Source organism: Halictus rubicundus, chromosome 2, assembly GCF_050948215.1.
Source record: "Halictus rubicundus isolate RS-2024b chromosome 2, iyHalRubi1_principal, whole genome shotgun sequence".
NCBI classification, from domain to species: domain Eukaryota; kingdom Metazoa; phylum Arthropoda; class Insecta; order Hymenoptera; family Halictidae; genus Halictus; species Halictus rubicundus.
In genome coordinates, this window is record NC_135150.1 from 21,624,475 (window position 1) to 21,644,493 (window position 20,019).

At 43.3% G+C, this 20,019-nt stretch overlaps 1 protein-coding gene across 8 annotated transcripts in view; it reads right to left on the reverse strand.

Annotated features, from left to right (window-relative positions):
• Syn1 (Syntrophin-like 1) overlaps nucleotides 1-20,019 on the reverse strand; it is a 566,536-nt gene that overhangs the window by 157,721 nt on the left and 388,796 nt on the right. The window lies entirely within an intron of this gene.

The window sequence follows — 20,019 nt, forward strand, 5'->3', positions numbered from 1 at the left end:
AAGCTGGGATAATCTTGTTGATTGTTAATAATGCATTATTAAGCCTGTAGATTACTAGGATGAGCAGTATGTAATATTTTATATGCCTCTATATTTTAAAATAATACGTGCATTTGCCAAGGAAGTTTCGATACCGGTGAGAATTAAGAGGTGGTTTGACGAATCAGGGCTCTCGCAGCCTCGATCCTTCCGTTTTCTCTTCCTTTCTGAGAGTTTCGACGGCAACTTTCGAGTTCGTTTGCGCGGGCCGCGCACTTTCCTATTAAAAAAGTCTAATTAACGAGCGCCCGTACCGCGAGCCAAAGGACCTCGATCCTCTCCGCCGCGGGAAAACCACCCCCAACGATCCCTTCAAAGTTCCCCCGATTCTCCGTGGAAAGTTTTTTCCTCGGCGCTATCGACGGAATTCTACCCGACTTTTCGGTTCCGAACAATGCGAAACAGAGGTTCGATCGAAAATGAAACCTTTCAGTCGGAAATCAACCAAAGGCGATAAGGGATGATTTCTGTAATCGTGCTTAAAGGGTGAGACACTTTTAGGATTTTATTGTTAGGCGAATACGAGGCACAATTTTCTAAAGCTTTTATATCATATAAATGCACCATTGAACTATACCGAAAGATTTTTATATTCAATTTTTAGTGTACGTTCTTCGTAAAAAAAAATATTTTAGACAATGTTGTTGAGGGATGATTCCTGTGGCAGCGGTTAAAGGTTGGACGTCTTTAGGAATTTATGGCTAAACGAATACGAAACATAATTTTCTAAAATTTTTATGCTGCATAAATGCATCTGTAAACTGTGTAGAAAGATTTTTTTCTATTAATTTTGTACCATGTTTTTTGTGAAAACATTCGTACAAAGCTGTTAAGTGGCGGTTCCTGCAAATCGTTCCAATTTCGGTGTTCAAAAATTGATGCTGAAGAAGTAGGTGTCCGTCTAGTAAATTCAACGATGCTATAATAATGTCAGAAAAAAATAACATTCATGAAAAATACTGAGAATTAAAATTTCAAAGTCGATGTTTTAGTTTGAGGTCCGAAATCACGCTGGAACCGGTATAAGCGATGATTAGTCCTCCATCGAGAAATAAAGAGGGAAGTCGAGGTGTTGGTTAGACGAAACGACGTCGGAACGATGAACTTTGTCCTCTTTTCTTCTAGGTACAGGCTCTTTCGTCGTCGTCGACCGAACCGAGCGAACGCGCGCGCTCGTGACACAATGGTTAATTGGCGCGCGAGCTTTATTGTTCGACGGAAATTCGTTCGAAACGCGTGAAAGTGGCGACGCGATATCGATGCAGACGGCATTGTAACGCGGCCACCGGAAAATCCGGGGGTTTGATTAACTTTTTATTGGAATATCGGGAACAATGGCCGGCCGGCGAGAGAACGGTAACGATATTCCTCGCGGGTTCCGACTCCAACGATGGACAGATAATCACTCGAAACCGAATCATCGATACCTTCTTTCCCACTGTCACGATGTTCTTCATAATTAACCTTCTGTGTATCTTTCAAGCATTAACATTTTTCTTTAAAACGGGAAGCAGGAAAATAGTTGAATGAAGTGTCAATTTTTGGAGTAAATCCAATTTGGCAATTTTTCAGGATTTGGAGTTGCAAAATATGTAATTTATTGGTCTTCAATTATTCAATTTTCTGCTATTCTATTCTCCAATTATTTCATTTTCCACTATTCTACAGGCTTGTGAAATTTCTATTCAATTTCGGTATTCAATTGCCCAAGCTTTTAGTATTCTACAGACTTGCAGTATCATATGCTTCACTGTACTCTCCCATTGTTTCATTTTTCACTATTCCTCAGGCTTGTGGAATTTCAACGCACAATTTTTTAGTATTCTACAAATTTGAAAAAAGTTCATTTTATTCTTCAATCATTTAAATAATCCACCATTCTATAGGTTTGTGAAATTTCTACTCAATTTTGTTCATTAATATTAGCTACCTAATTTTATATTGCCGTCCAGGATTGTAAAATATATACCTCATTCTGGTCCACAAGTACTTAATGCTCTAGTATTCTACAGGTTTGTAAAATCTCTATCAATCTACTTTCCAATTATTTAATTGTCTACTTACACTGTAGGACTGTAAAATCGTCCATTCTGGTCGTCAGTTGTTGCGTATTCCATTAGTAAAATGTAGCGAGGTTAAACTGCTGTTGTAGTATACATTCTCCAAGTGCATTTACAGAGCCAGCAATTAAAGATTTATTTCTTGACCAACATCTCTAAGCAAAAATAAAATTACAAATTAGCGAATTAACTTCCATCTCTATAAATGTACAAAGATCCAGAATCTACGGATGATTAAAATTTAATGATATGATTCGATTGTTAAGTTCCTCTTTCTCTGCGACTATAGCCGAAGCAATTACAGAGTGGATTAACAATTATCGAAAGTAACTGCTGATCGAATAAGCAGCAACGTTTTCGTCGTTGTCAATGCGTAATCAGACTGCCAGTCGGCTGAATAATTCACGTCTAAATAATCCAAATATTCTAAGGAAGTTAATACTAAACCTGCCACCACTTTTGCTTTGACAATTACAGATGCTTCCATTGAAAATAATTATTTACGTTTCTATTTTATTGTTGTCGATATATAGGTATTACAGACTACCAAGACATACAATAAATATAAATATAAACTTCCTGCAATACAATAAATATAAACTTCCTGCAATACAATAAATATAAACTTCCTGCTTCTCACTTCCACGACAAGGAAATTCTAATCACTCCAACGATAAAATAAATCGTAGAGCAAGAGGTGAAACGCACTGTTTGAAGCACAGTTTGTCCGGATCGTCTATGGCAGCGGGCGCATCTCGCGAAAATAGTTAAACACGTCGTGCCGCGAGATATGAAATCCTCGTTCCCCAGGGGGTTCTGGAGAGTGACGGTTTTTAGGGGTGGAATCCCTCGAATATTCGGGGAGAGAGAAATCGAGTCTTCTCTAACTGGCGTTCTTCAGGGTTTCCCGTATACTCTTTTTTTCCCCCTCCATCCGCGAGAGAGACGGTTCTTCAACGCAGTTACTTTCCTCCATCCGTCAGCACCTTACCCTCCATTATCGTTACGGGAACTACCCCGAGCAGATACGAAAGTTTACGCGGCAACAAAATTTTAACGAGAAGCGAAGTCGACGTCTTTTTCATCCTATTACGGCCGCTCCCCGGGCTAAGACACTGTCGCGAGATGTTGACAAAATACGACGTCGAGCCACCGGCTGTCTCCTCATCCCACCCCATTCGCCATCCACAATAGCGTTTTCGAACGAGAAAACTTCCTTTTTTCTTACGGGGAGACGGAAAATTGAACCCTTTATTTATTGCGAATTAACGGGCTCGCGAAAAGCTCCTCGCAAACTCCCTGTTGCTTGTAAAATGTTCCATAAGCTCCTCGTGAAGAGAACGGTGTTCCTTGAATTCGCTGGAGTTTTATGTACTTGTATAACGTGTGGAAATTGAGTTATTAATACCATTGCATTTCTAAAAATTTAATCATAACTAGATTGTAGATCGTTATACAAAATAAAAATTGTCTTGATTAAAATAACGTGTCTCTTCTAATCCACAGCATTCCTTAAAATGATCAAAAATGGAGATATGTATTTCCATATAATTTTTAACAAGCTACTTGTACCAACCTTTGCAAGACCCACGAAAGAACCGTAGGGAAAGAGCCCGACAGAAAAGATTCTATTGTAAACAAAAACTTCGCCAAAGAATATCTTTCTACAAAAGCTTTTAATTTACAAAAAGATTCTACTGAAAAAGAGACTTCATACAGCAATCTCTCTGAGAAACATTTTCACCAACTTTCTCCACAGAGATGCAATTAAGAATTTCCAGCGAACAAAGTCAAATAGGACACAAGCCTTTAGGACGACAATAGACCTTCTCGGTGATTGGCGAAACGAAATTTCGCGAATCTCGGCGAGCAAATCAGGCTCGACAACCTTTAAATGTCAGCGTGCGCCAGTTTATTTTCGAGCAATCGAATCGCCGTGTTCGGAGCTGTCGAACGGGGATCGCCGGCGAATTTGAATAATGAATATTTATTCGATCGTACCGAGCGTCACGCGAATTATCGGACCGGCCTCGCGCGTATCCCAATTATCGAATGGTTACGTAATCATTTTTACCTTACGACACTGTGCATGTAACGCGCATCGATTTTTGATATACGCGTTCCGCGCGCGACCATTGTTCGCGACGTTAAAGGAATCAGCGAGAAAGAGGGGTCGGTTTTGTTCGCTCTTTCTTATTCCGTTTCTCTCTTTCCGGTCTCTCGGAGCTCGCCAGCTCGGAGAATTGGCAATTGTATACTTTTTTAAGCGTCCTCGCGTTCGTACATTTTTCTTAGCTCTCGCCCCAGCACTCCCCTTTTATTTCTCTTATTTCCGTGGAAGAAAGAGACGGGGGGAAAGAGAATGAAACGTGTTTTCATTTACTGTGATTTCCTTTGCCCGCGGTTCTACGGTTGCCGACGTGAACGAGCCCTGCTTTAAGCAGTCGTCATATTTCGGTGGCGGAAAATCGTGCCTCCTCGCGATTTTTTTTTGCGATGAAACTGGCGAACGCATCGATTTGGAATTTTGTTGGTTTATTTTGATGATCTCTGGAGAATTTCACAAAATTTATTGCTTGCGAGAATATTGATTCCGTACAAAGTTATAGCGGTTCGATTGGAGCGAATGATTTACGCACACTTTACAGGTGTCCATGGTCGACAATGATAATAAAAGTCTGTGGCTGTTCAAAATGGAAAAATCGAATATGCTTACAATCTATAGAAGCGTAATTGATTACACTGAACGATAAAATTCGAGCAGATGTTAGAAAGCACAATATCGATTTCTGCAAAACATCGACTTCGGGCCATCAGCTCTCGGGAACAGAATTTTGAAACTATCGATCTAATTTTAATTGGGTCTATAATAGAACGTCTACCGAAAGTGTCTGCGAAGTTTCAAGTAGATTGATCACCTGGTTACTAAGATATCTCGGCGCAAAGTCTCCTGAAACATGACTGCTTTCCAAAGGCTGTAAAATTGGCAATTATGCGAATTCGTAAATGCTACCTCGACAGCCCCCCGTTTCCTTGGACGTAAGAGTACACGAGCACACGAACAGAATTTGCTTTTTCGAAGCAGCAGAGACAGGGACCGTAAAGAGTAGTAGAGCGGTCGATAGCCGGCGATATCGTTGAGTTACACTACTGAAAATTTTCCAATCGTTCATTCCTGGGTTTTTTAGCTCCGGAAAACGGAATTTTGGAACCATCGATTTAATATTAATTGAGCATATCATAGAACATCCACTGATTGTACGTAACAAGTTCCAAATCGATCACCTAGTTTCCAAAATACCGCAGCGCAAAATCTTCCGAAGCAAGACTTCAAAAATCTGTTACAAATGCCGCTTTCCAGAGCCTGCAAAATTGTCAATTATGCAAATTCGTAAATGTTACCTCAACAGCCTTGGACATAAGAGTGCACGAGCACACAAAAAGAATTTGCTTTTTCGAAGCAGTAGTGATAGGGACCGTAAAGAGGAGTCGAGCGGTCGATGGCCGGCGATATCGTCGATCCACACCACTGGCAATTCCCCGACAGCTTTTAAAGGGCAACTGCCGAGAGGACCGACGATTTTTCTCCGTCGGAGACAAACAACGAACCGCTGCGATTTCTCGAGGATTCGAGCCATCGCAAATCGCGAATCGAGAGAAGGGGGCTCGTATTCGATTTGAGGAAACGGCGATAGAAAAAGTTGCACGATAGAAAAAGTTATCTGCTGGGAATCAGTTCGCCAGCTACGGAATTCTTGGTTCCCACGGTCGTTCCAGGTTGCTCGGCAGCTTTGATGGTTCCGGCAGTTTAGGGAATCGGTGGGGGGGGGGGGGGTGCAGACCGGCGAAATAACAGGCCCCAAGAAATGAAAACTCCGAGGATCTCGAGTTCTCGAATTTCTCGAATTTTACTTCGGTATAAAAGGAATTAATAACATACATATTTATTAGACTCTGTTCAGAATCATCATCACGAGTCTGACTCGATATTGTAGGGCAAGGGGTTAATATTATATTTACATTTAATTTTCAGAATACAAACCTAGTGAAATAGTATTAAAATTTCATCTAAATCTATATTATTAGTATCGGTCCCAATGGTTCACTCGAGGGTTAACAAACGATCGACACGTATTGCGACTTGACACCTAAGTGGAACGAGTGGTTCGTACAGCTCTCGCTGCCACGATTAGAATGATTACCAATCCATCTTGGAGTAGAGTCTTCAAGGAATAATAAAGACAACGAAGCGATGCGGGGGCGGATTCGTCTGACCTTAAGTGGCGGTTACTTAGCTAACAGCTACTCGGTGCATTCCGTGGATTCCGGATCGATACAGATAGAACCGGATTAACATAGAAATGGATGGCTCGCATCCCGGCCCATTAACCTAATCGAGCTACGGCCTTCTTATTTTACTCCCTTTCTCCCCGTCGCCCTTCGACCACCCCTTTTCCACCCCCGTGCTCCCTTCGCCCGTCTTTGCGCCCCGCCGATCCGTGTCTCAACAAGAACCGATATTTGAATAACAAATTAATTTCTTCGTTGCGAGCCCTGGAACGACACCGTATCCCCGGCCGATAACGAAACTGGAAGAAACTTGGATCGCCTTCGTTCCAGCCAAGGGGGTAATCGGTCTTCCGACGAGGTCTAATGAACCGGCATATTGCATACACATCGCAATCTACATATTTATACCAGCGTTTAATATCGCCTGTAATTGATCCGCTGTTTATATTAAGCTGCCGGCAACGTCATACTCCCGCAACGTTGTCCTGAAACCTTTTTTCTTTATGGATTGGACATTCTCGGCGGACCGGGGGACGTTGAACTCGGAAAGCATGATTCTAAATCATTTCAGAAACCTGAGAATCCTGAGGTTCTACAAGCAAAACGTGACCTATAATTTCCAAAAACTTTATTGCAATTTTAACGGAACCTCGAAACAACCCTCGGTCAAAGGTGCAAGGCAGCAGGTACCAAAAAAAAAAGGAATCCCTGAGAACGGTGGGAAGTATGGTCCACATGATTCGTCGTGGACACTTTTCGTTTGGTTGGCCCGGACGGCAAATGGAGGAACAACGATTGATAAGCTTCGGGGCTCGTTTGAATCCACGACGACATTTGACGCGTGACGTGGCGGGGTGAAGGAGATCGAATTCAGCGGGGCGCATTCGGTATTCATGGAAAACATTTCGAGTGCAGGGGAGAGGGTTCGGTGCATCGCGCCGGAAGGCAAGCCCGTATAACCCGCGGAAACAAGTGCAATCGAGATGCAGCCGATGGTGAAGAAGTTTCGGACAACACTCGAGCTCGAACGGGGGAGAAGCACCCTCGAGAGAGCGTTTCCTGTGGCCGAGGCGAGCCATTTTCTCTCCCTCTCTCTCTCTCTGTCTTTCCCCCTTTCTCTCTTGGTCCCGAAGACAAAAGCCACGGCAGGCAAACTCGTCTATATTAGCGATGAATCGACGCTCGAATCTCCCGATGAAAAGACCTCGGTAAATGCCGTTCACGCTCGAAAAGAAAAACTGTCGGAGGGGACCGAATGATCCCCTTCTCCTCTTCTCTTTGGTTTCTTCCTAACCCCTCCCCCCCCCCCCCACCACCCTCTCTCGTTCACCATCCCGTCGAGTTTCTCGAGTTGTTTTGTCAGCATCTATTAGAGCATCCACTCGAGAGTTCTTTTGAGCCGTTCGCCGAGCCGCTTCGCCGTGAGTATCGATTCGACGGCGGGCGCTTTCGCCTTCCGAACCTTTGTTCTCCGTTTTCTGCTCTGGTGTCCGGCACGGTGTCCTGGATCCACTTGTGCAATGGCCGAGCACAATGACGGCCAAGACTGCCAATCGGTGTGAATGTTGCGAAAATTCCGCGAGCTTCTCGACGCAATTCGAGAGCAATTTTTCTATGGGTAAGTACAAACCTTTCACTTGCCCCTTGTACTACAATGTCGAGTCATACTCTTGATGAAAGCTCCGAACAGAATCCAGTAAATATGTATATTATTCATTTCTTTTAAATTGAAATGAAATTCTAGTTTACTGTAATCGATATTTAAGATGGCAATCTTGTGTGAAACGAAATTTTTGAGCTTTTTAGTTTTATTTAAATCAATGGGAAATTTCCCCAGGAATCCGATAAAAGAAGTTAGAAAGTGATCAGAGATGATCTTGTACGTTATTTTCAAAATAAAGTGAACGGTTGTATTGGGCGGATCGGCTCAGGCAGTCGGGCTCTTGTCGGAAAGGCTCGTGCTTCTCGAAAAGAAGAAAAAACGGCTGAAGTACAACTTTTTGAGGAAGAGGAAGAAACCGTGGTAAGTTAAAATGGATTAAGATTTTTTCACGATATACAAACACGTAACGTGTTTTTCACGTTACTCAAACTTTAAACGCATTTTTCTCGGAACGCAAAATTTCGCACGCCGTGAAACGTAGCTCAAAAACTGATTACCCGATCTTTATGAAACTTGGTATATATATTGTATAATTAAATGGTCACAACATGTCGAGCTCCGATTTTTTAATTTTTTATTGAAAACATTGTTATTAACAGAAAATCCGTTTTTTTTTTAATTTCGCAATTTTTCACAATTTTGCAAATTTTAATAAAGGAAGTATGTTGTGCGTATTTGCATAAGCTAACGATTCCATTTTGATTTTTTTGTTTGAAATCATGTTTGTGTACTGTACGCTGCACGGCGCATTTCCAAGATGCCATTTTCAAGCCGCCATTGCACCATTGATATTAACGATTAAAATGTCTAAAAAATATTTTTGTTTACATCATAACGTTAATAACTGATACCTCAAAATTTAAATTAATCTACGAATTACATTGTTCAAAAAAAATTCTTGAAAAACAGGCCATTATCCAAGGTTCCCCCTTAACCATCGGAGAATGCGTGGGTTTTATTACAATACATATAAAATTTTTTTTTGCCGTGTCGAATTATGAACGTCAAAGAAGTTCTAATTATTATCGTAAGATAAATCGTGCTGCAAGGGGTTAAATAGAGCCGAATTTGCTTCGGTTTAATAGAGTCACTAGTGGACTGAGAATTTTTATGCAAGATAAAAATTGTTTACGTCACTTGCGAGAAACAGAAGCCACTTGGGAATTTCTTTCTTTAATAATTTTAGAAGATTAGAATGAACAGACAGGCTTCAATGCTTTCTATAAAATCCGCCCTTTAATAATAAGTAATGGAACAATGTAGATTTATAACGAGGTAAATTCGGGCACGATTTTTGTCCCAGCTGTTCATTAAGTTATTAAATTACGGCGAGGAGATTGTGGAAGTTACAGCGTATAGAAAGTTTGCGAACACTGTAAACTGTAAGATGTTAATAGGATTCAGTGCAGCTTCATTTACTTGTTAATGTACTGAAAGTTTCCTAAGAAATTCGATTTAATTTGATCTTATTTCTCTCGGGACTAACGACTAATTCTATAAATGACGATGCACACGTATTATAAAACTGACTTCGGATTTTCAAATGAATTTACGAGAACAATGTATAATTAAGAGCAGCGGAATGAGAAGCGAGATTAAACGAATCTAAAACTATTAAAGACAGAGATCTCTTTGTGACTCTCTTACGATGCAAATGAAATTTCAGTTGAAGGATTAAATCGGAAACTATTGGAGAAAGTAAGAAATCCCTTTCCGTTCACAAGATGCGCAATCTAGTGACAAGCGTCAGCTATGCATATTTTTATTAGAATATTTATTTGTGTGCATTTTAGGTGGTGATTGCTCGGCAGTCAGCGTGTTAACAATTTCAGCAAGTTGAAAACAACGTTTCCAAAGTCTCTTAATCTTTTCGCTATTTTCAATTGCACCTGCCCATTTGGATCACAAATTCAATCCGCAGCCTGTATAAAAATCGCAGTCTATTAGCCTCGATTCGCTGCAGTGTATTCAATCCCAGGCTCTCTCGAGACTTGGAGGATTCGATACATCCAGTAGAATTCCGGAACGACCCCGTAGAACACCCATGGACCCGTCGAGATAAAACATTTACGGCCCCCGTTGTTCGAAGGGGGAATCTCCTCCATCCTCCCACGAATTGCCTTGCCCTTTTAAACTTCCGCTGTTGCCGAAGTACGGCGGCAGTAAAAGACGCCGTGAGAGCGAGGATTCGCGAGGAAGACAGCGCCCTCGAGCTGAAATTCTTGACGATACACCGGTCTGGTCTCCCGGCCGGTTTAGAGGCGACCGAAGTCGTCATTGTTTAAGCCTGGCGGAGAGCACACACTTCCGGAATAATATGGCGGAACGAACATCCTTTAACCTTCCTCAAGGAAACGCCACTCGTAAAGTCTGCCGGCAGAAAAGAATCGGAACGCGGAACGATTTTCCGGGGATTTTCATCGAGGAAGAGGAAGAAGTCCTGCTTGCTTCAAAGACTTCCTGCGGATCGCACTGAATACCATCCGCCAAATTAATTTCGGCTTGTTGGTGGCATTTCAATTAATTCTTGGAGAATTTCTGGGCTCGTTGATATACGTTAAGCGCTCATACGTTATGGAAGTCTTCAAAACTCCACGGTTGTGAATTGTTAGCTAGCTTTAACCCCTTGCCCTACAATATCGAGTCAGACTCGTAAATGAACATTCTGAACAGAGTCTAATAAATATGTATGTTATTAACTTCCTTTAAACCGAAATAAAATGCTATTTTGTTGTAGTTGATATACATGGTGTTCGACTACAGGTGGGGGACAATTTAAGGGGTGGTTCTCCAAGACAAAATAAGACGAAAATGAAGAATAAAAATGTTGCGATTTCATTTTTTAGTTATTATCAATCTTATTATCGATCTCGCGTGTTTTGCGAGGTACGCGGAGTATCTGTCACGCGATACGTAACTGTCGCGCGCCCCTGTGACGTACGCAACGTACACCTCTGATGGTCGGGTTGCCGCATTTTAGGCGAATGTTTAATTGGTAATACCTAAAAAATTAAGCCGAAATCGCAATTTTTTTACTCTTCAGTTTCGTCTTACATTGTCATGGAGAACCACCCCTTTTGGAGAAAACATAGACATACAGTAAATATAAACTGTCTCTTCTTTCTACGAAATTCTGAACGATGAAGAACTTCTAATCATTATAATCACAAAATAAATAGTAGTGCAAGGGGTTAAGCATATATAATGGTGATTAATAGGTGAAATATCTCAGCAAGCAAAAGATACATCTATTTGATCCTAATTTCTTTAACATCGTCAGTAAAATTGTAAACTTGCATCTACAACTTTCGTATGTCAATTCATCAATTCTTTATTAAAAAATAATTAATTGCGGGTGTTTGTGCATTCACAGGTTACAAAAGGGACCAAAAAATATTTCAAAGTGTAAGCTTCACTAAAATTTGATCCAGTCATTTCTGAAACGTAAAGACCGCTAGAAATATTTAGTACAAGGTCCTACTTCATCCCACTTCTACAAAATTCGTCCACGAAACTAATAGTAACAAAAATGGAATAAAATTTACAGTTCTCTCCGACGAAAGCATCGTCTATAAACCACCCAATAGACAAACTACACGATTCTCATGCATCATGGCTCTTCCGAGAGACAATGTACCACCCCTCTCACTCATCAACCTTCTCTTCAGCTTGCAGAAGCTGTCGATTGAGGTGGAAGTTTCTAAGGCCTTTCCCAGGATGCATTTCGTCCTTCATGCATCTCGAAAGCATCATTAACCGTGAATAGGGAAAGGTCGTTTAAACTCACTCCTTCGCAATTCTTATTAGAAGACTCGCAGTCGTGGAACCGAGCACTCGATGTTCAACCCGCGAATTTCCGCGGGTTGCGTTGCAAGGACAATGGGAAACTCGCCGGTTGCAATTTTGCCAACCCTAACCGTCTTGTTCGGGGTTCCAGGAAGAATCGAGGCTCGATTTCACTCGGTTGACCCGTCGCGCGGACATCCGCTCGAATGGCGACGCCGAAAATTAAACAGAAAAGAGAAAAGAACGGACGAGACGGCCGTGGCTCCCCCCACCCCCGCGTTAAAAGCGGCGGACACGATGGTTGGCTGGCTGCGACAATGCCGGGAGAGAGAAAGAGTGAGAAAGAGAGAGAAAGAGAGAGCGAGAGAGAGAGAGAGAGAGAGGGGGGGTTCGTTGCCAGGGGTTTTGGCAAAAATTTACGTCTCCTCGGGAACGGTTACTTTGGCTGGGATTACCGGGCCGCCGTGCTATGCTGTGTTACGCTGCGGGGAAACCGCGGCGATTTTTCTGCGCGGCTAAGACGAGACTCGCTTTTATTCCGGACCCGTCGACCGACCGGTACCCGCGATGCCGCACGCGACGATCCCAGTTTTTCCGGGATTACGCCCGCGAGACAATTTTTATCGGCTACTCTCCCACCTGGGAAGGATAATTTTCCCATTTGTCTGCGAGAAGAGAAGAACGAGGGAAAGAGGAAAGAAGAACGACGGAAACAGGAGAGGGCAAGGGAAGATCGGGGATATGTTGCTTGATGGCACGGTGTGAGGATAAGGGTCATTGTGTTTGCGTTTGCGAGGAGGGTAATTAGCGGAACATTGATCACTGTTGGTGTCGTAAAGGATGAAGAATAGTTCATGATTTGAAAATGTAACATTTGTTGAATCCGAGAAGATTTCGGAGTGTTTGATCAGTGAGGAGCAAGAAGAAGGGTTTAGAGAGAAACTTCTAGATCAACCAAAGACAGTCGATTCCTTGCTACGAAAGTGCACAACGCGTTGATGATCGAATCAACGACATACAAGGTCCGGAAAATTTCTGCGTACCCTTCCATTTTGAAACTCGAGCGCGGGATTGGAAAGAAGTCGGGTCCACTTCCCCGGGACCGATGGTGCTCACGTAGGTCTTCTCCTTACAGAGAAACGTGAAGTGCACCTCAAACCTAGTTCGCCGGGGAGGATTCTCTCTCTCTCTCTCTCTCTCTCTCTCTCTCTCTCACGCCGTTCGTCTTATTACACGGTTTTACGATTTTCGTCGGCTGCTCGAGTCAAAGCTCGAATCGAGTCAAAGGGTTCGGGATCCACTCGAGTCAAAGGGACCAACGGTTATCTCCCCGATATTTGCTTCAATCGCAAGTTCGGCTGCTCGGGCGGTGAGCTCGCTCTCGCTCTACTACGACTTCGGGTTATTTCCTTTAATCACAACTTCGCCAGTCATTCTGGAACTCCAAACATTTGCTATTTACGCTCAGAGCACGCTCCTGGGAACCGAAAACCCGCGGAACGCCTGGAATAATGAGCCGACCCGGGGGCGGGGGGAGGGCAAATATTTTTTTCGCACTTGGAAATTAGAAATCACGAATATTGTTCTTTCGAACTTCGGACGCGGAGACTCCGGAAACTCCCGCACACCTTGGGGAAGAGGGTCTCTCTAATCCGCGCCGTAGTTGGACACTGGGGGTCCAAGAAACTGCGGACCAACTTTCTGGAATGAGTATTACACGACAATTCACTGTGCGATAAGCCGAGTGGGCTGCAGCAATTTTCAGATTTTGCCAGGCATCCTTGATATTGGTAAATGTTGAGATAGACTGCCAAATATTAAGAGTAAGGCCGTCCATCCACGATGCGTCGCGTCAGAGACGCGTACACGTACGTGTGGCGTAACAACTGAAACTGAAAGTGTATGCATGTGTAGAAGGAAATGCAAGTGTGGGTAAAAAGAGATATGTATACATGTGATCGCGGCATCGTACGCTAGACGCAATGACGGCTGCATGTAGCGACAATTACGCGACGGTGACGCTTCGTGGACAGACGTCTCTTATTTTACATTGGTTGCAGCACCGAACTGTACAGCAAGCGATATTTTGTCGCGTACGCGTCTCTGACGCGACGCTCCGTGGACGGAGGGCCACCTAATTGGCCAGGTACCTCCTCCTCCCATAACTCTGTCTCCCATGGATGGCGCACCCCTGGCCCGAAAGCCGCTATAGTGGCGTTACCGTTCAAACTGATGCTTTCCACGGAAGCCACTATAGTGGCGTACAGTGCTCAACCAGTTAACTGAGGAGTTTAATTTGAAAAGTCCCTTACGGCGCGGAATTAAGATCAAGCAATGAGGAATATATACGTCGAACGCAAGCTAAATGCCGCTATTATATATTTTACGAAAAGAGACAAACAAAATGAGAAAGAATTATGTTTTTATTCGAGAAGACATTAACAATTCATTAACGTTAACCGCACCGCAATAGAGTTTCGGATTGACGTGTATACACGTCGAACGCGCTTAACGGGTTAAGAGGTTAATCCAATTTTGACGGCGACTGAAGTTGCGCGAGAGAGAAGGAAAAGGAAGGGGGAGTGTTAGAAGGACTAGGCCCCGCTAGAAGGGACTCGTTGGTGAGGCTATCTAGCGAGCCCTGCTTTAGACGCTGAGATATCGGAAATGGTTGAGGACGGTATATACAGAGATCGGTATCGAATTAGGTAGTAGCGGGAATGGTGTTTACTACTTGGCCATCTGCCGGCGAGCGTAGAAAGTAGCCGCCACACAATCGTAAGGGATCTCTCAATCAGTATGACATAGTGCAATTTCTACTGATTCTGGTTTCTACAGAATAATCCACAATATTAGGACTCACTGCGTGAAGATTTGCAATTATATCATACTTTTCCGTCTCTCATTGAAATTCAGTGACAATATCCTACGAAAAAGTAAATACACTGAAAGAGAGCAGAATACTGCTCAATACAACAAGCTAAATTTCCTATGAATTGACTTCTCAAAGCGAGCCTTGCTTTCAAACGCCAACCGCGACGAACGGAGCAATATTTCGCAAAAATCGTTTACAAAATGTTTTCCCGCTGTACCAAAGAGTGTTGGCCAAAACTGCAGCAAGTTTTAGGTCGGAAAAATTCCATTTGGTCCGCCGGTTGATCTGAAATTCTCATTCGGGCACCGTATTTCGATTTTCCAGGTGGCAAGCGAGACGAGTTGCGAAGCGTTTGTGGCCGGGCGCGACGCGGCGCGCCGCGACGCAGGTGAAACTCGTCGATCGAAATTGGACCGTGTACGAACTTTTTGCGGCCGGTTCTTTTCGCCTTCCGCCTCATTTCGGCGACGATCCCGAACTTCTCCAGCACGGTACAAGCACGAATCCGCGTGCGGATGGCGGCTGACCGTTTTCCGCCGTCGCCCGGATTAGCCTCTCCTCCCCGCATTGTTCATCGGTTTTATTTCCCCAGCGACTACCCTCTTTCATTATCTTCCACCGTACAAGCTTGCTCCGTCGATTTCTCCCGTCTCGTTCTTTAATTAGTTTCCCGTGTCCCTCTCTCCGAGTCGAAACCCTGCGAAGAAAGAGACACACGTACGTACGTGTGCACTGTTGGGATCAGCTCTCGCAAACCCGAATCAACCTGTTGCCTGCCGCGGAGATGAGGTAATAAAAAGGAGGAAGATGTTGCAAAAGTCTCCCCGGTTCCACTGTAATTCTTGCGGAAGGGCTCCATTCGACGAGCGACGAGCGTCTTTTCGCTGGCTCTCCGCGAGCAGATAACAAACACTGAACCCCCAACAAAGAAAACCCCCGTTCTCTTCGGAACGACCTCTCTTTATTTCCTATCCCTCCCAACCATCCGCAGGTCGATACCAGGAATATCTCTTGTCTCGCGAACTGCCGACTCCTTCGGGATTAATTCCATCACGAGCCAACTTTTACTACACTTCGGTACTTTTGCCACTGCACAACGATACTGCCCGGCCCACGGCTCCGGTGTAGTCTCGCTTTGTCTGGGGATTTTTCAATTTTGGTCGGCTGGTGGTGAACAGGCCGGGGAGTTTCCGCGTGTATCGCGAGAATGAATAGGAAAAGTGCTTAAGAAGAGAAGCATCGGGAGGATTTAACAATGCTGTATTCAATTTATTGGAATTGTTCAGAGAAGCCGATTATTTCACGAATCAATGTTTACTTGGCCTCAATTACCTCTGTAGTCGATGCAGAAAATGTTCACGAAAGCCTGCAACGTAGGCTGTGCTTTAAGAGAAACTCATTGTTCCTATTGCTTGAAATATTCTTCCGAGACAATGATTTACTTAAGAATTGCTGTTGAAACTGCATATGTAGGAATATTTTCCTATTATTGCGAATTGACTGTGGGATTCATTTTATCCAGAAATATAATTTTAATATGTTCCTTTCTTTAATGTATTCGCTTTAAAGTATACCGAATTACTAGACCGTAGATCTTTACAGAAGATAAAAATCCTCTGCATCAGGCTCAGGTTAAATAAAAATATATTTCTCCTCCTAAGAATTTTAAGAAACTGAAAGCAGCATAAAAATCTCCATAATTTTGTTCACGCTTCCATTGTTCAGTGTTTCACGTGCTTATATCTGTAAAAAATGCACAAAAATCCACAGTCTGCTGTAGATTGCGAAGGAATTGAATTCGTTCCGATCAACCGTATTTCGAGTTTGAGCATTGTACGTATTCGATTATGGTTTTGGTAGCGGATTGGGACAGGAGGGTAGGGATGCATGGTGTCGCGAGAAACGAGATGTTGTTTCGATAGTCGTCGGTGGCCGACATCATTTCCGTCGCCGCGACGTTGCTGACTGGTTAAACCGCTTAACCGATTCAGAGCCGGCCGGCTAAATCCGCTAATGTTTCGGGGCCGGTATATCGATGTGGTCAATTAACCATTTCGGTAGCTTAACCGATTTGGCCGGTTAACCTTTTTGGTCGGTTTACTGTCTCGCCTCGGCGACCGCGTTTCCGCCGGATTTTCACGGTGAACGGCTGCTACTGCTGCTGTTGCTGCTACCCGGGGATCCACGGCCCGTCGACATCCGCTGTAAAGGATCATGCCCCCACCCCGAGATCATGCGTGCGTCATTGGGTTTCCGGCTGACACGTTGTTCGTACACCTTCGATCCGTTCGATTGCTGCGATCCATCGCAAATACATCAAAATAATTCCTCGCGCCACGAAGTCACAAATAAATAGGAAATTTCTCAAGTCAGCTCGATCATTTCAAAATTCTTGCAATTATTGTAAAATTTAATCGTCCGCTGGGATCCACCGCGAATCAGTCAAAATAATCCCTCGCTAACCAGCGAGGTTACAGGCAAATTTTTATGAAATTTGCAAGGTCTAATCTCTGAACTCTTGCAACTTTTATGAAATTCAAAGTGTGAAATTTCGCTGGATGTTTCTCTTTTCGAGCGAAACTCGAAGGCTCCGTAGGTAGGAAAGAGGTTCCCTCGAATCGATAGAGTCGACACAATCGAGCCGGCAATTTATTAAAAGCCCGCGTGCTTATTAGTCTGGCGGTGTATCAGTCGATTAGCATCTCGCCGATCTCATTTACGCTTGATCGTTAGCGGGCGGCCGCTTATTAAGCGGGGCGGGAACGAACGCTCGGACTTCGATCGTGTCGGCATTTAATCAGAAGACGAAGAAATCCACGGTCGTGCTGGAAAATGGCGTTCATGATAGAGGGGGTGGGAGACGTTACGAGGGGGCGGGGGGGAGCGATAATATCGCGGTTTCGCTCGACGTGAGAAAGCGTAATTTTAATTTCGCACCGCGGACAACTTCAATTTCATTCCCCTTTCCCTCACTGCCTCTACCAAAGCCTGCTGTTCCGTTAAATGTGTACACCGAGTGCTCTTCCTCTGTCTCCAGTACCGCAACTATACTTTTTCAATCCAACCCCGACTGTTCTACGCCATTTTCCTGTCGCACTTTTCTCTTTCTCTTTCTCTCCCCGCTCGTTATGGCCGGACAGACGCAACGCATGTAATTCGAAATTGTTTGTCGAACTACTAACTAGTTTCCAACGGCTGCAGTTGACGCGGATCACTGCCACCATCTTGTCGATGCGAATTAGTTGCGATCCCGATGACACCGTTTGAATTTCGCACGAATTTTCTATGTGGTTGTCGCGCACGAAACGTCCGATTTCGAACGGTAAAGTAACTGTCTGCTAACAAGGGAACATATTCAGTTGATACAGGCCGATTTTTAGTTCTTCGACAAATATTTGATACGCTTTTTTTATCGGCAAGCATCCACTTTGAATGGGTGAGAACAGCCCCGAAAGTTGGGGACCAAAACCACATTTTTTGAGATATCTCGGAAACCAGAGGTCGAAAAAATTAAATTTTTTTGTTTAAATTGTATGTTTTTTAATGGGAAATGTAGTCGCGCAAGAAAATGTTGACAAAAGTTTTTAGTTTAAGCAATATATTAAAAATTTTACTTTTTTTTCGCAGTTTTTTGCAAGTTTTTCTATCTCTGGTTTCCGAGATATCTAAAAAAATATGGCTTTGACTCCCAACTTTGAGAGTTGTTTTCACAATTTCAAAATGGATGGTTACTGATAAAAAAAAAACACGTGTCAAATATTTGTCGAAGAACTATATCTCACACAGGTTTCATCAAAATCGGCTTGTATCAACTGAATATGTTCCCTTGTAAGTAAATCGTATCGATCGAAGCAAGCACCATTCTAATCGACATATTTGATAAAAATTTTTTCGTGTTTCACGTGCACTAAATTGTCACAAATGTCCAAACACCCCAGCCCCGCAAAAATAATTCGAACGAAATCGAACAAAATGTTTAACACGGGTTCTAAAGGTCGAAATAAAATTTCAAAATGTCACGCGCGTTTCCCGTTGGAGGGGGTGGTTGTTGACGAAGGTGAAAAGGGCTGGAAGAGCAGAATAAGTTGGGCGCCGCTGGCCCAGCGAAGATAAACGCCACTGGAGAACGACGGGAAAAGGAAACAGAATAGAAAATCAGAGAAACACCGGGCGCAAAAAGTGAACGTAGAGGAGAGTGGGCTAAAGCAGACAGCGAGAGACGACCGGGGCTTGAAAGGCTGCGGGGGAGAAGGCATTGATAATATCTTCTTTGTTCCACGCAAAAACGCGGAAACTTCGCTGCCTTACTGAATTTACAGAAACTCGAATCAAAGGGAAACGCATTTATTCCCACCCCGGGCAGGTTTCATCAAGTTTTCCCGGCGAGCTACGAGCAGCTGAGCAGATTTGATTACACCTTTTTACTGCGCTAAATCGTGGTCGATTTCGCGAGACGCGAAAACATCGGCTCTGCAATCTATTTGCAAATTAATGAGCGAGGAATCGCGATTCGAGAATGCAAACATCTTTTTCATTACGCTTCGCGTGGAAAATTGTTAACGCTCGCTGCGGATTATGCACAAAGTTTGTTATCAACGCTACGCGAAATATTCGAACACACCTCTGTTCTTCTGAGTATTCGGAATTTTTGGAGAACAGTGCACGAACGTGTTAAGTATAGTTTCACAGTTCTTAGTGTGCATCTGAGTGCTACAGTTTTGTTACAATCCTATAATCAAATAACATATGCATATATATTTGTTAGCGCAATTTTTATTTTATTAATTGTAGCACTTTTACTTCTACAATCTTTTTCCGACACGTTCCTTTTCACTTTAAAAGCTTCAGGGGATCCAAGTGAAATGTAAAGGTAATTGCAAACGAACTGTGTCTGCCGACCCAGACAATAATCATCAACTTTTTTCAAATTAATTAGCTAGACACGCTCTTAAACCCAAAGTCCAATTTTTCTCTTTTAAAACTACTCTGACGGACACAATTTCAAGTCTTAGAACAATTGACTCAGACACGTTCATTGTTCTAGGAATTTCGGTCAGCGGCCACAGAGTATTTCCCGAGATTAAACATTATGCTCCCCGTTGGTTTCGGTCGCCGATCCACGAGATGATCGCGGATTTATTTTTATGCAGCGCGTAACAGAAATATTGGAGAATTTTCCATCAAGATAATGGACACCCCGTCATACAGAATTCAAGAGATCCGGGTCGGTTCCCTGTAGATCTCTCGGATCCTGTCAGTCGGTATTTTATTCTTGTTCGTTACTTGTGTTCGGAATAATCGTAGAA